General features: G+C 38.9%; 1 pseudogene; it reads left to right on the top strand.

Annotated features, from left to right (window-relative positions):
• Window positions 1-11,279: 11,279 nt before the first annotated feature.
• LOC136174502 (olfactory receptor 51I1-like) lies at window positions 11,280-12,224 on the top strand (annotated as a pseudogene).
• The last annotated feature ends 600 nt before the right edge of the window (window positions 12,225-12,824 follow it).

Genomic DNA, 12,824 nt, shown 5'->3' with positions numbered 1-12,824 from the left:
ATTGAGACTGAGAGACAATGATAAAATAACTAGTACAATAAAACAGAGTGAACTTAATCTTGGAAATTGTTTACACAGATTTCAAAGGATCCAAGAAATGGACCTGCTGTTGCTAATAAAACTTATAGATGTGTCACTATGATCCACAGGCTGAAGACTCAAGGTGGGATCACCAGAACTGAAGCCAGGGTGATTTGAACTGGCAAAAGTTGGAGCTGTGGAAGAAATGAAACACATGCCAGGGACTTCTTTAGGCAGGAGAATGGAGGCAGTGACATAATCTCTGTGTGCCAGTGCTTCCTAACCACTGAATGTGTCTGGAAGCTAGCTGACATTCTGTTTAGTTCAGTTCAGTCACTCAATCGTGTCCGACTCTGTTCCACCTCATGGATTGCAGCATGCCAGGCTTCCCTGTCCATCACCAATTCCCAGAGCTTGCTCAAACTCATGTCCATTGAGTCAGTGATGCCATCCAACCATCTCCTCCTCTGTCATCCCCTTCTCCTCCTGCCTTGAATCTTTCCTAGCTTCAGGGTTTTTCACAATGAGACAGTTCTTTACATCAGGTGTCCAAAGTATTGGTGTTTCAGCTTCAGCATCAGTCCTTCCAATGAATATTCAGGACTGATTTCCTTTAGGATTGACTTGTTTGATCTCCTTGCAATTGAAGGGACTACTGAGTGTCTTCTCCAATACCACAGGTCAAAAGCACCAATTCTTTGGCACTCAGCTTTCTTTATAGTCCAACTCACACATCTATGCATGACTACTGGAAAAACCACAGCTTTGACTAGATGGACCATTGTCAGCAGAGGAATATCTCTGCTTTTTTAAAAAAAATAATTTATTTTTTATTGAAGGATAATTGCTTTCCAAGATTCTGTTTGTGCCTTCCAAGAGTCTATTTCCCAGTCCTGTGTAAGTTCTAGCAGCTCTATGGTGGTGTTAATGGCGATCTCCTTCAAGAGGGCTTATGCCATACTCAAGTCTGCTCCACCCAGAGCCCCTGACCCTGGTCAGTCCACTCTTGACCCGTACCTCCACAGGAGACAGTCAAACACAGTTTTGTCTCAGTATCTGTGGGGTCTCTGGGTGCTGGTGCACATGCAGTTTGTTTGAGTCCTCTGAGAATCTCTGATGGGTATAAGGTTTGATTCTAAATGCAATTTTGCCCCTCCTACCATCTTGCTGGGGCTTCTCCTTTGCCCTTGCATGTGTGGTATCTCCTCACAGTTTCCCCAGCTTCTACTGTTTCACTGGGGTTTCTCTGACCTTGGATGTCGGATATCTCCTCACGGCCACTGATCCTGACCTTGACCGTGCATGCGCTGTTCCAGCTGCCATCCTATCACTTCATGGCAAATAGACGGGGAAACAGTGGAGACAGTGCAGACTTTATTTTGGGGGGCCCTTAAATGACTGCAGATGGTGACTACAGCCATGAAATTAAAAGATGCTTGCTCCTTGGGGGAAAAGTTATGACCAACTTAGACAGCATAATATACAGCAGAGACATTACTGTATCAACAAGGGTCATCTTGTCAAAGCTATGGTTTTTCCAGTAGTCATGCATGGATGTGAGAGTTGGACTATAAAGAAAGCTGAGTGCCAAAGAATTGATGCTTTTGAACTGTGGTGTTGGAGAAGACTCTTGAGAGTCTCTTGGACTGCAAGGAGATCCAACCAGTCCATCCTAAAGGAAACCATTCCTGAATATTCATTGGAAGGACTGATGCTGAAGCTGAAACTCCAATACTTTGGTCACCTGATGTGAAGAATTGACTCATTGGAAAGGACCCTGATTCTAGGAAAGACTGAAGGCAGAAGGAGAATGGGATAACAGAGGATGAGATGGTTGGATGGCATTACCAACTCAATGGACATGAGTTTGAGTAAACTCCAAGAGTTGATGATGGACAGGGAGGCTTGGCATGTTACAGTTCATGGGTCTGCAAAGAGTCAGACACGACTGAGCTGAACTGAATTGCTTTATAGAATTTTGTTGTTTTCTGTCAAACCTCAACATGAGTCAAGCATACATATATATATATATATCCCCTCCCTTTTGAACATCCCTCCCATCTCCTTCCCCATCCCACCCCTCTAGGTTGATACAGAGCCCCTGGTTGAGTTTCCTGAGCCATACAGCAAATTCCCATTGGCTATCTATTTTCCATATTGTAATGTAAGTTTCTGTGTTACTCTTTCCATATATCTCACCCTCTCCTCCCCTCTCTCCATGTCCATAAGTCTGTTCTCTTTGTCTGTGTCTCCTTTGCTGCTCTATAAATAAATTCTTCAGTAACATTTTTCTAGAGTCTCTATATATGCATTAGAATACAATATTTATCTTTCTCTTTCTGACTTACTTCACTCTGTATAATGGGTTCTGGCTTCATCCACCTCATTAGAACTGACTCAGATGCATTCTTTTTTATGTCTGAGTAATATTATATTGTGTATATGTACCACTACTTCTTTATCTTTTCATCTGTTGATGGACATCTAGGTTGCTTCCATATTCTAGCTATTGTAAACAGTGCTTCAATGAACAATGAGATACATGTGTTTCTTTCAATTTTGGTTTCCTCAGGTTATATGCCTAGGAGTGGGATTGCTGAGTTATATTATGGTTTTATTCCTAGTTTTTTTTAAGGAATCTCGATACTGTCTCCCACAGTGTCTGTATCGATTTACATTCCCACCAACAGTGCAAGAGCATTCCCTTTTTCTCCACATTTTCTCCAGCATTTATTGTTTGTAGACTTTTTGATGTTGGCCATTGTGATTGGTGTGAGGTGGTATCTCATTCTAGTTTTGACTTGCATTTCTTTAGTAATGAGAGATGTTGAGCATATTTTCATGTGTCTGTTAGCCATCTCTATGTCTTCAATGGAGAAATGTCTGATTGACTTTCTTCCTACTTTTTGATTTGGTTGTTTGTCTTTCTGGTAATAAGTTGTATAAGCTGCTTCTATATTTGGAGATTCATCATTTGCCACTTGTTTCATTTCCATTATTTTCTCCCATTCTCAGGGTTGCCTTTTCACCTTGCTTACAGTTTCCTTTGTTGTGCAAAAGTGTTTAAGTTTAACCAGATCCCACTCGTTTACTTTTGTTTTTATTTCCATTACTCTGGGAGGTGGGTCAGAGAGGATCTTGTTTTGTTTACATCATCAGGTGTTTTGACTATGTCCTCCTCTAAGAGTTTTATAGAGTCTAATCTTATATTTAGGTCTTTAACCCATTTTGAGTTTATCTTTGTGTGTTAAGAAGTGCTCTAATTTCATTCTTTTACATGTAGTTGTCCAGTTTTCCCAGCATTATTTATTGAAGAGGCTGTCTTTGGGAAAAGGTGGCCTCAAACACAATAAGTTAAAAAAAAATAATAATAAAAAGGCAGAGAAATACTACACAAAGGAAGGAACAAACTACAAACTCAGAAGTCCAAATAAATGATGAGCAAATAGGCAAACTACCTGAAAAAGAATTCAGAATAATGATAGCAAAGATGATCAAAACCCTTGAAAACAGAATGGGGAAATGCAAGAATCAATTAACAACAACCTAGAAGAATTAAAGGATAAACATACAGAGACAAACAACACAGGTACTGAAATTAAGAATCCTTTAGAAGGAATTAATAGCAGAATATCTGAAGCAGAAGAATGAATCAGTGAGCTAGAAGATAAAATGTTGGAAATAGCTTCTGAAGAGTAAAATAAAGTAGAAAGACTGAAAAGAACTGAGGACAGTCTCAGAGACTTCTGGGGCAATATCAAATGCACAATAGTGGAATTATATTGGTCCCAGAAGAAGAAGAGAAAAAGAAAGAATATAATAAAAGTTTTGAAGAGATTATAGATGAAAATTTCCACAATATGGAAAAGGAAATAGTCAACCAAATTCAAGAGGCACAAACAGCCCCATACAGGATAAACCCACAGAGAAACATGCCAAGACACATACATAATCAAACTAACAAAGACTAAACACAAAGAAAGGATGTTAAAAGCAGCAAGGGAGAAGCAACATTTAACAAGTAACATACAAGTAAAGCTGATTTTTCAGCAGAAATTCTGCAGGCCAGAAGGGAATTGCAGGATATATTTAAAGTACTGAAAGGGAAAATCTACAACCAAGATTCCTGTACCTGGCAAAGATCTCATTCAAAATTGATAGAGAAAGAAAAAGCTTTTCAGACAAGTCAATGTTAAGAGAATTCAGTACCACCAAATTTGCTTTACAACAAATGTTAAAAGGACTTATATCATCAAGAAATATAAGAGAAGAAAAAAGGTCTGCAAAAACAACCCCAAAGAATTAAGAAAATGGCAATAGGAACATATATATCAATAATTAGTTTAAATGTAAATGGATTAAACACTCCAACCAAAAGACACAGACTCGCTGAATGGATTAAAAAAAAAAATCCATTAATATGCTGTCCACAAGAAACCCACTTGACACCTAAAGACAAATACACGCTGAAAGTGAAAGGATGGAAAAATATATTCCATGCAAATGGGAAGCAAAAGAAAGCTGGAGTAGCAGTCCTCACCGTCAGACAAAATAGACCTTAAAGTAAAGATTACAAGAGATAAGGAAGGACACTACACAAAGATCAAGGGAATCAATCCAAGAGGAAGACATAACAATTGTAAATCTCTATGCACCCAACATATGAGCACCTCAGTACATAAGACAAACACAAACAGACATCAAAGGAGAAATTGACAGTAACACAGTAATAGTAGGAGACTTTAACAATCCCCTCACACCAATGGACAGATCATCAAAGCAGAAAATAAATAAGGAAACAGGTCTTAAATGGCACATTAGATGAAATGGATCTCGTTGATATCTTCAGGACAATCTATGCAAATGCAGAAGAGTACACCTTCTCAAGTGCACATGGAACATTCTCCAGGATAGACCACATCTTGGCTCACAAATCAAAACTTGTTAAATTTAAAATAATTGAAATCATATCAAGCATCTTCTCTGACCACATTGCTATGAGACTAGATATCAATTACAAGAAAAAAAGCTGTAAGAAACAGAACCACCATACTAACAAATTGAAAGATAAACCTCACATGATAATCTCAAGAGGTATAGAAAAAGCCTTTAACAAAATTCAGCACACATTTATGACTAAAACTCTTCAAGGAATGAGCTTGGAAGGAACTTACCTCAACACAGTAAAAGCTGTCTATGATAACTTACAGCAAACATTATTCTCAATGGTGAAAACCTGAAAGCATTTCCCATAATATCAGAAACAATACCAGGGTGTCCACATTTACCACTATTATTCACACAGCTCTGGAAGACCTAGGTACAGCCATCAGAGAAGAAAAGGAAATAAAAGGAATCCAGATCATAAAAGAAGAAGTAATGCTCTCACTGTTTGGAGATGACATGAAACTGTACATGAAAACCCTAATAATAGTATCAGAAAATTATTAGAGATAATCAGTGAATTTAGCAAAGTTTCAGGATGCAAAATCAATACACAGAAATGCAATCACTTGCATTTCTATATACTAACAATGAAAAATCAGAAAGAGAAATTAAGGAATCAATCCCATTCACCATTAAAACAAACAAAAAAAAATGTCTAGGTATAAACTTACCTAAAGAGACAAAATAAAAGCTGTACACAGAAAATTATAAGACACTAATGAAAGAAATCAAAATCAACATAAATAGATATTCCATGTTTCTGGGTATGAAGAATCAATATTGTGAAAATGATTATACTACCAAACACAATCTACAGATTTAATGCAGTCCCTATCAAATTACCAATTGCATTTTTCACAGAACTAGAACAAAATTTTCACATTTCATATGGAAATACAAAAGACCTCAAATAGCCAAAGCAGTCTCGAGAAAAAATAATGGAGCTGGAGGAATCAACCTTCCTGACTTCAGATTATACTACAAAGTTACAGTCATGAAGACCGTATGGTACTGCACAAAATCAGAAATGTAGACCAATGGAACAAGATAGAAAGCCCAGATAAAACCCCATGCCCCTAGGGGTACTTTATTTCTGCTTTTTAAGATGCTGTCTAGGTTCATCACAGCTTTTCCTCTGAGGAGCAAGTGTCTTTTAATTTCATGGCTGCAGTCACCATCTGCAGTGATTTTGGAGCCCAAGAAAAAAAGTCTGTCACTGTTTCCATTCTTTACCCATATATTTGCCATGAAGTGATGATACTGGATGCCATGATTTGCTGACATTAGAGTCTGTGATATCCTTCAAGTGAAAAATGGAGCCTTGTGATATGGAGAAGAACCACAGAGAGTGAGAGGTGAATCCTTGGTATAGCATAGAAGCAGAATTCATCCACTCACTGAAGTCTTGTTATATCACTAGAATTGTAAAATACATGATCTACTATGGACTTTTACCTTCATAGTAGGGATGATATAAGGAATCACATCACTGTAGTCTGTAAAAAATTGCAGTTGGACTTAGTTTTTAGAAATAGAGTTTCTATTGTATATAGTAATCTTCTCTGTCAAAGTCAGATAGCCAGATGATCTTGGAGTTATGTCAAAATTGGCACACATTCAAAACATGTCCTATAACCTGACTGAAGTAGAATTGATGATTCTTTATTCATGAAGAATTGTTCATTTCTGTCATGAAAGCAGCAATCATAGTGTTATAGCTGTTCCTGTGTGGTTCTGTAGCCTTGATTGCAGAGAAAGCAGTGTAGGGGAAGAATTAGCTACCCCTAGGATGGAGTACATTATGACCCCAAATGCTGATTTGCTCACCATAAGCGGCTGTCCTTGGGATTAAACGAACTGCAGCTGAGAAATTTGATTCTTGTCTTTAATCATATGAAAAGGTACCAGTTATGTTAAATACATAAAATTGATCTCATAATTATATAGAAGATGTTCAGGGTTGGTTTAAAATAGGTCTAGAGACGATTTATATCAGATTGAATTTTCATTACAGTTGAATGGGGTTTGTGCTTGCTGAAGAATGGTCTATGTCCAGCACAATCTTGTATATGTGTGTGTGTGTGTGTGTGTGTATACATGTTTGTGTGTGCACAGATGTGTGATCAGTGACTAGAACATTGGAGAATTGTAGGAACATATTTGGTTCTATTGGTTTGTGTATATATGGACCTAAAAGAGGCAATTTAAATTGTTAGTAAACAAATGACTGAAAGTTCCTAAGGGTGTATCTATGGTGGGGAAGGGTCTCAGAATGTCTATGATGCATCTTTGTTTGCATAAGTAGGTGTGCATTCCTTGACCAAGGAAGGATTAACATAGTAAGGGTTAACAGTGTAATGGATATAGATAGAGATATTAGCACTGTTGAGGCTGAGAAGCTTCTCCTGGGAGCAGCCCTCCTATGGCCAGTCCGTTACTCCTTGGCCCCACCCTCCCCATTATTTTCACTCTCCCTCCTCCCATCACAACAAACAAGCTTAGTTGTTTGATATATTTCAGAGTCACAGAAGACTGGGCTGATGCTGCTCAGCCTGTGGGGCCGACAGACCACTGCCTCCAGTTACAGGGAAGAGTTGTCTCCTATCCAGTGAGTGCCATAATCTTCAGATTGCTCATCAGGGATCCTTATCAAGAACTTATCCCAAACTTAAACACTCTTACTCTGACCCCGAGGCAGACTCGACCCTCATACTCTCTAGACATTAGATAACTAGCTTCTCTTCCAAAGCCCATGATTATAAACCCTGATGCCAGGTTGCCATCTGAATGAAAATCCTAATACCAAACCACACATGTTTAGATTAAGGGACTGATTCATCAAATCTAGATTTTGTGTTGATGGTATGCATATTTTTCCCCTGCAACTTGAATTATTGTGTCCTCTACCTAACTCTTGTGTGTGCAGCTGGTGAAAATCAAGAAGCAAATGAACTGAAATCATTGAACAATGAAGTCTTCAATTTTAGCTGGATTTTCATTATTGAGTGTGCCATGGGAACATATCTCCTGTTACTGTAAGTCTGTTAATGCTTTTATAGCCCTGTGTGTGTACACATGTGTACTTATATGTATACCCTCAGGTATAAACATGGGAGGATATCTGCAACACACCATATAATACCTATGAGTAACTATTAGTCTTATTAAATTCTGTGATTGTGCTAGTGTTATTTGAGCAAGGGACTATGCAGTAGTTTCTATCTGTGCGATGTGAGGTATTACCTATGACTACCTGGGTGTATAAGTGTGCATAAGAGTGTAAAGCATGTATTAATTGATACCTTTCTGTGACTGGGCATAAGTATAGATGCTCATATACATGCTGTACAAAAGAAGTACATTGCTTGTATCTGTCTATGTTTTTGTTTTTTTTTTTTTTAATATTTATGCATAGATTAGTTATATTTAGCAAGCCTTAACTTACACCCCTTTGGAGAAAACAAAGAAAAAATTATTGCTGTGTGGTGACAGATCATGTTTTCTCTGGGGGAGACATTTTCAAAGTTACCTTCCATAGAGAGGAAATCTGAAGCATTGGTTAAAAAAGCCCTTCTGGATTACACAAATTTGCACATTAGGGATTAAAGACAGTGGGGTAAACCTGTTTTGTGAAGAGTCCTTCATGTTTGTTGATCCTCTAAGAGTTTTTCCATTTTTCCAAAATCTAGAAATAATCTTGGAATGAAGATGATAAAAAAGTAGATACAAGAGAGGTTGTATCTAAGATGATTTTTTAGAGACATCAACATTTAAACCTAAGGGTCGAGGTAGAGAAAAGTTTACAGGGGAAATAAGAAAAAGAAATCCTATTTATTAAAGGCTTCCTTTGAATTCTCAGTTGAAAAGGAGGGAAACCAATGAATATAACTGCTTCTTATGGCCCAGTTACTTTCATGATCATTACTGATATCAGGGCATCTCCAGCCTTCATCACCATCTATTTTTACTGAGTTTACTAAGAGGGCTAGGAAGAATACAGAAACTAGAAAAGTCAAGGAAATATGGAACTTAGCTAGTTCTAAATGTCAAAGCAGTTTTATCTTATTTTCTAATTTTAAATATAGATTTTCTAGCTGTGCTGTGTTATTACTGACATATACCATATGCAAATTTAACATACACTATGTGAGGATTTGGTAAGCAAATGTATTGCAAAATGATCACCATAATGAAGTTAGTTAGCACCTCTATTTCCTTATGTAATTATCAGGTTTTTTTTTTAATGTGGTGATAATATTTAAGGTCTACTTTCTTAAAGGCTTTACTATGCATATTGGTAGTAGTGGGTTTGTCACTAAGGCATGTCTGACTCTTGTGACCCCATGGACTGTAGTCCACCAATTTCCTCTGTCCATGGGATTTCCCAGTCAAGAATACTGAAGTGGGGGATCTTCCAGACCCAGGGATCAAACTCCTGTCTCTTACATTGCAGAAGTATCCTTTTATGCCTGAGCTACCAGGGAATCCTAAGTATGCATATTACAGAATTATTAACTATAGTCAACTTGCATTTTATAGCTGGAAGTCTGCACCTTTTTATCAGCATCTCCCCATCTTTCCGCCAACCCTGCCGCAGACCCCTGGAAACCACTGTTCTACTCTCTACAGAGTGAAGCTTTAATTTTGAGCTATCTGTCCCAGAGAAATATAGTTACAGAGATGTTTGGATAAAAACTGGAAAGAAGTCCTTTATGACATGGTTTCTTAATTTTTACTATTCTGACTATTGATTTCTCATCCAGGAGCTAGGTTGGAAAAGGAGAAAGACAGAGAAAGAGGAATCAGTAAAGAAGGTAGAGATGAAAATGCCAAGGAAGGAGGAAAATTAGGGAGATGCCTCTGAAGTAAGAAGGCAGTTGTAAAAGGATGAGTTACCAACAGTGTTAGCTCTCATAGGAAAATCAAATAGATGAAGCAGGAGAAAGTTTTATGAGACTCAGTGACAAAGAGGTCACTCATGACCACACAGAAATTAGTTTCAATTGGGAGGGTGTAAAGTGGAAGCCACTATACAGTAAATCAAGCACTGATAAGGCAAGGTCGTTAAGATCAAATCCCTGAATCTGGTGATCTCAGAACAGATTGGAAAAACAGACAAACAAACAAACTCCCCTTCCTTGACATCTAGAGAGACAGGGTTTCAAGAATTTTGAATATGAATTGAGAAAGGATAACAGCATGGAAGCTAGAGAAAGAAAGTCATGTATCTATAATGGGACAACCTTGTATGTGCTTACTGTCTGATGGAAAAGAGATGGAAAGTGAGAGGTTGAAGACACAGTACAACAGACAAAGGAAGAGGTCTCTGAGTGACATGGCAGGAAACACAATCCTAAAGGTGGAGGGCCTGGCCTTGGGGAAGAGCCATCTTTTTCTCAGAAACCAAGGGCTAGCTGAGAGCAAGTTAAAGTGTTTGGTGGTGGTAAATAATCTCACTCTGTCTCCTCTTTCTTCCCCAATAAAGCATTTGCTTCTTTGGCTTTATCCAGCTGCATACCCAATTTGGTTATAGAATTTATCAGTGGTCATGGTATACTGTGTGAATGTGAAAGAGAGGCAAAGAGAAGATAAACATACCAATCTTAGAGGAAGGGTAGGTCAGGAAAGCAGTGAGGAAGGAAGAGCTAACAAATAAAAAGAAGAAGATGAAAGAATGGCTAAAACTTTGAAAGCAAGATCATGGGGTGAGAAGGTAAGATTATTGGTAGGTGAAAGGCCATGGTCAGAAGGTAAAAAATAAATAAGTAGAATGTAAGGCTTCAAAGTGATAAGGAGGTTGATGTGAAGTCTGAGTAAAGTTACTGATGCTGTAACTTTCTAGCTGAGAGGTTTCATCTTTGTCACCTACGAAGGGGCTCCCAGAGACAAGGACCGTGTTTCTTTTTCCGTGTACATCCTAATTTCTAATTTTTTCTCAAAATTTCTAGAATATCGTTTCTAGGGTGAGATAGTGAAATGATGGAACACTGGAGTTTTAAGTGAGAATTTGGAAACTTTCTCATATAATCTCGTGTCCTGTCACCTTGTTCTTGCTCACTTCTTCATCAAACCTTCATGGAGTTTAAAACATGGTCGTGAGAGGGAGCTGGGTTCTGGTGAGTCAGAGATGAGTAGAACTCAGTTGTTATCCTCAAAGAGCTCATGGTCTAATGGAAGAAGTATGACTAGAAGCCAACACTTTCCATCTCTGACCTTTTGTGTTGGAGACAGGATGTCTGAGAAAGAGTGATGAACATTCCCACACATGCTCTTGGGCATATCCCCCATCTGTGTTCTTATATTTGCCTGCCATGTTGGGCCTCAATGGCACCCTCTGCCAGCCAGCCACACTCCAGCTAACAGTCATCCCTGGGATGCAGACAGGTCAAGCCTGGGTTGCTCTGGTTTTCTGCATCCTCTACCTGATTTCCATCATTGGCAACCTCACCATCCTTGCTTTGGTGATTTGAGAGCCTTCTCTACACCAGCCCATGTACTACTTTCTCTCTATGCTCTCTCTCAATGATCTGGGAGTGTCCTTCTCTACACTTCCCACCGTGCTTGCTACCTTCTGCTTCAACTATCGTCAGGTTGACTTTGATGCCTGCTTGGCTCAGATGTTCTTCATTCATACTTTCTCTTTCATGGAATCAGGCATTCTGCTGACCATGAGCTATGATCGTTTTGTGGTTATTTGTGACCCACTACGCTATGCAACTGTGCTCACCAACAACCGCATCTTGGCTATGGGCCTGGGCATCCTTGCCAAAAGTTTCACCACTCTCTTCCCTTTCCCCTTTCTGGTGAAGCGACTCCCCTTCTGCAAATATAATGTTTTACATCACTCATACTGCCTCCATCCAGATCTCATGAAAGTGGCATGTGGAGATATCCATGTTAATAACATCTATGGGCTCTTTGTGGTTCTTTTCACCTACGGCATAGACTCAACATTTATTCTGCTTTCTTATACATTGATCCTGAGAGCCATGCTGGCAATTGCATCCCGGGAGCAGCGGTTCAAGGCTCTCAACACCTGCATGTCCCACATCTGTGCAGTACTAGTTTTTTATGTGCCCATTATCGCTGTCTCCATGATCCACCGCTTCTGGAAAAGTGCCCCACTTGTTGTTCATGTCCTGATGTCCAATGTCTACCTGTTTATACCCCCCATGCTCAACCCCATCATCTACAGTGTGAAGACAAAGGAGATACGCAGAGGGATCCGTCAAGTCTTCTGTAAGTCCTGGGGCTGAGGAATGCTGCAGACCCTGAGATAACCATTTTGGAGGAAGGACTAGGACTTTTTCTGACTTTAGTAATGTTAAACAAGGAAAAGAACCAGGACCTTGATAGCTGTGAACATGAAGCTAATAAAACAATATTGCACTCAAAAAAATGACATATGTCTTGAACACTTACTCTATGAAAATATTTGTGCTAGTTGCTAGCAATGTTATAATGATGAAGAAGACATTCTTAAAAGATAGATGTATCAAGGGATAAACATAAAAAATTAAAGATGCCCTGAAATATATTTGACATATGTGAAAATATTGGAAGCTCTACAGTCAATTATCCTGGAACACAATTCTACTACTACCAAGAGTGAGGAAATGATTCACTGAAGACGAAATTCAGTGGAAGTTTGGTGCTTCGTGGGGTGGAAAAGGGCACTTGGCATGTGGCACTAATAATAAAGAACCTGCCCATCAATGAAGGAGATGTGGGTTCGATCTCTAGGTTAGGAAGTTCTCCTGGAGGAGGGCATGATTATCCACTCCAGTATTCTTGTCTGGAGAACCCTGTGGGCAGAGAAGCCTGGTGGGCTACAGTCCATAGGGTCACACATATTT

This window comes from Muntiacus reevesi, chromosome 9, assembly GCF_963930625.1.
Source record: "Muntiacus reevesi chromosome 9, mMunRee1.1, whole genome shotgun sequence".
In the NCBI taxonomy this organism is placed as follows: Eukaryota; Metazoa; Chordata; class Mammalia; order Artiodactyla; family Cervidae; genus Muntiacus; species Muntiacus reevesi.
The sequence above is the reverse complement of the archived record's forward strand: the minus strand, read 5'-3'. Positions and strand labels throughout refer to the sequence as shown.